The 2,687-nt window shown below is 38.3% G+C and overlaps 1 long non-coding RNA gene and 1 pseudogene across 1 annotated transcript in view; one reads left to right on the top strand and one right to left on the bottom strand.

Moving 5' to 3' along the window:
* Positions 1–2: 2 nt before the first annotated feature.
* On the bottom strand, positions 3–1,042 carry LOC123076070 (ATP synthase subunit beta, chloroplastic-like; annotated as a pseudogene).
* A 783-nt stretch (positions 1,043–1,825) lies between these two features.
* Positions 1,826–2,687, top strand: part of LOC123077024 (uncharacterized) — a 14,759-nt gene continuing 13,897 nt past the window's right edge. Inside the window, exon 1 of the long non-coding RNA XR_006436351.1 lies at positions 1,826–2,678. This is a non-coding gene — a long non-coding RNA (uncharacterized lncRNA). The remainder of the gene's footprint in view (positions 2,679–2,687) is intronic.

Here is a 2,687-nt window from a genome sequence, read left to right as displayed (position 1 = left end):
AAAGGATCTACTGCTGGATAAATACCCTTGGAAGCTAATCCTCTGGAAAGTACGGTAGTAGCATCCAAATGTGCAAATGTTGTGGCAGGGGCAGGGTCGGTCAAATCGTCTGCAGGTACATAAACTGCTTGAATCGAAGTTATAGATCCCTTTTTAGTAGAAGCAATTCTTTCTTGCAAAGAACCCATTTCTGTACTAAGAGTAGGTTGATAACCCACTGCGGAGGGCATTCTCCCTAATAAAGCGGATACCTCTGATCCTGCTTGAACAAAACGAAAGATATTATCGATAAATAAAAGCACGTCTTGCTTATTAACATCTCGGAAATATTCCGCCATAGTTAGGGCAGTTAAACCAACTCTCATACGAGCTCCCGGTGGTTCATTCATTTGGCCATAGACTAGAGCTACCTTTGATTCCTCAATATTTTTTTCATTAATTACTCCGGATTCCTTCATTTCCATATAAAGATCATTTCCTTCACGAGTTCGTTCCCCTACTCCACCGAATACGGATACGCCCCCATGAGCTTTAGCAATGTTATTGATTAATTCCATGATCAGTACTGTTTTACCTACTCCAGCCCCCCCCCAAATAGTCCTATTTTTCCTCCACGTCGATAAGGAGCTAAAAGATCGACGACCTTAATACCTGTTTCAAAGATGGATAATTTCGTATCTAACTCGATAAAGGCAGGCGCAGATCTATGAATAGGGAACGTTGCACTACTATCTACAGGACCCAAATTGTCAACAGGCTCCCCAAGAACGTTGAAAATTCGTCCGAGAGTAGCTCCACCGACCGGAACACTGAGAGGAGCTCCCGTGTCAATCACTTCCATTCCTCTCATCAACCCGTCCGTAGCACTCATAGCTACAGCTCTAACTCGATTATTTCCTAATAATTGTTGTACCTCACAAGTCACATTAATTTTCTTATCGGCAGTGTCTCTACTCTGGACTACCAAAGCGTTATAAATATAAGGTAACTTGCCTGGGGGAAAAGTGACATCCAGCACGGGAATCAGATTAAATAGGTCGATCAAAAATCAATTTAGGAGTTGTGTTATGGATAAAATCTCTTCCTCTTCATTCTTTCATAGAATGATACAAAGCAAGGCTGCAGGGTTTAGGTCAAAAATAAACATTAGGTAAGGTAGGTATCCAATAAATATTTATCTATCGTTAATTTTATGGTATATTCGGGCGTCCTTTGCTTAAAAAAAAGAGTAACAAAAGGAATAAAAAATCTTCCTATTCCCGCTTCTTCTATTCAGGACATCATTCCCGTACTCTTTCTTTTTTAAGGAAAAAAGGGCTATAGTATCGTATTTTTAATGCTCTCTAATTCTACCAGAATTCCTATAAGAATTTGTTAGGAGTAAATTCCTTGAACTGATTGATCCATGGCCTTAGGGCGGAATCCCTTTTTGACTCTGTACCCTTGATTCCACTATGATTATTGATCAATAGTAGAATAGAATAATCCCTTCATAGAAATAGGAGACATAATTTAGATGGATATAGTAAGTCTCGCTTGGGCTGCTTTAATGGTAGTCTTTACATTTTCTCTTTCACTAGTAGTATGGGGAAGGAGTGGACTCTAGGGATACTACTAATTGATTAAGTAATCAAATTGTTGTATCAATTCTTTTCATTAATGGATCATTTTGCATTAATCATTTTGTCAAACGTTATTCTTTAATCTTTTTCTTTAGTTTTGTTTCACTCCTGTAAGAAACTCTTGTATTGTAAGTTGTAATGTAAGAAAGAGCCATTATACCAATTCATAATTTCTACTAGATATGATTAAAGGAGAAGATTGTTCTTTTACCAAACATATGCAGATCAAATCACGTCTTATAATAAGAAGAAATCTTTCTCGGTATCAATCCCCTTGCCCCTCATTCTTTGAGAATCAGAAGGATCCTTTTCGAGTTTCCATTTCTTCATTTGGAATCTGGGCTCTTCTATCTTCGACTTATTTTTTTGGCTTTATTCTTTATTTATTTCATTTCGATTTTTCCCTCTTCCTCTATCCCTATCCTCTAGGTACAGCTTTTGCATCAATAGAGAACCTTTTCCTCTGTATGAATCTATATTATTCCATTCCAATTTCTTCCCGAAACTTCCCAAGAAAAATCCCGAATTGGATCCAAAATTGACGGGTTAATGTGAGCTTATCCATGCGGTTAGGAACTCTTCAAATAGGAATCCATTTTCTAACAGGCTTTCGTGCTTTGGTGAGTCGTCCGAGATCTTTTCGATGACCTATGTTGTGTTGAAGGGATATCTATATGATCTGATCGATTGCATAAGACCCGCGGTAGCAATAGAACGGGGAAAGTATACAGAAAAGACAGTTCTTTTCAATTTCGATTATCTATATATTAGTTCATTTCTATTTCTAGATATCTATTTCTATATATTAGTATTAGTTAGTAGTACTATTAGTTACCGATCCCGGCTCTGTGAGTTCTTTCTTCCGTGATGAACTGTCGGCACCAGTCCTACATTTTTTTCTCTGTGGACCGAGGAGAAAGGGGGCTCAGCAGGAAGAGGATTGTACCATGAGAGAAGCACAGAGGTCAACCCGCTTCAAATATGGAACATGGATTCTGGCAATGCAACGGAGTTGGGTCCTCATATCGATCCGAATGAATCAGTCTTTCTACAGAGGTCAATCTT

The sequence above is a fragment of the Triticum aestivum genome, chromosome 3D, assembly GCF_018294505.1.
Source record: "Triticum aestivum cultivar Chinese Spring chromosome 3D, IWGSC CS RefSeq v2.1, whole genome shotgun sequence".
In the NCBI taxonomy this organism is placed as follows: Eukaryota; Viridiplantae; Streptophyta; class Magnoliopsida; order Poales; family Poaceae; genus Triticum; species Triticum aestivum.
Note: the sequence above shows the minus strand (reverse complement) of the source record. Positions and strands in the feature narration are given on the sequence as shown.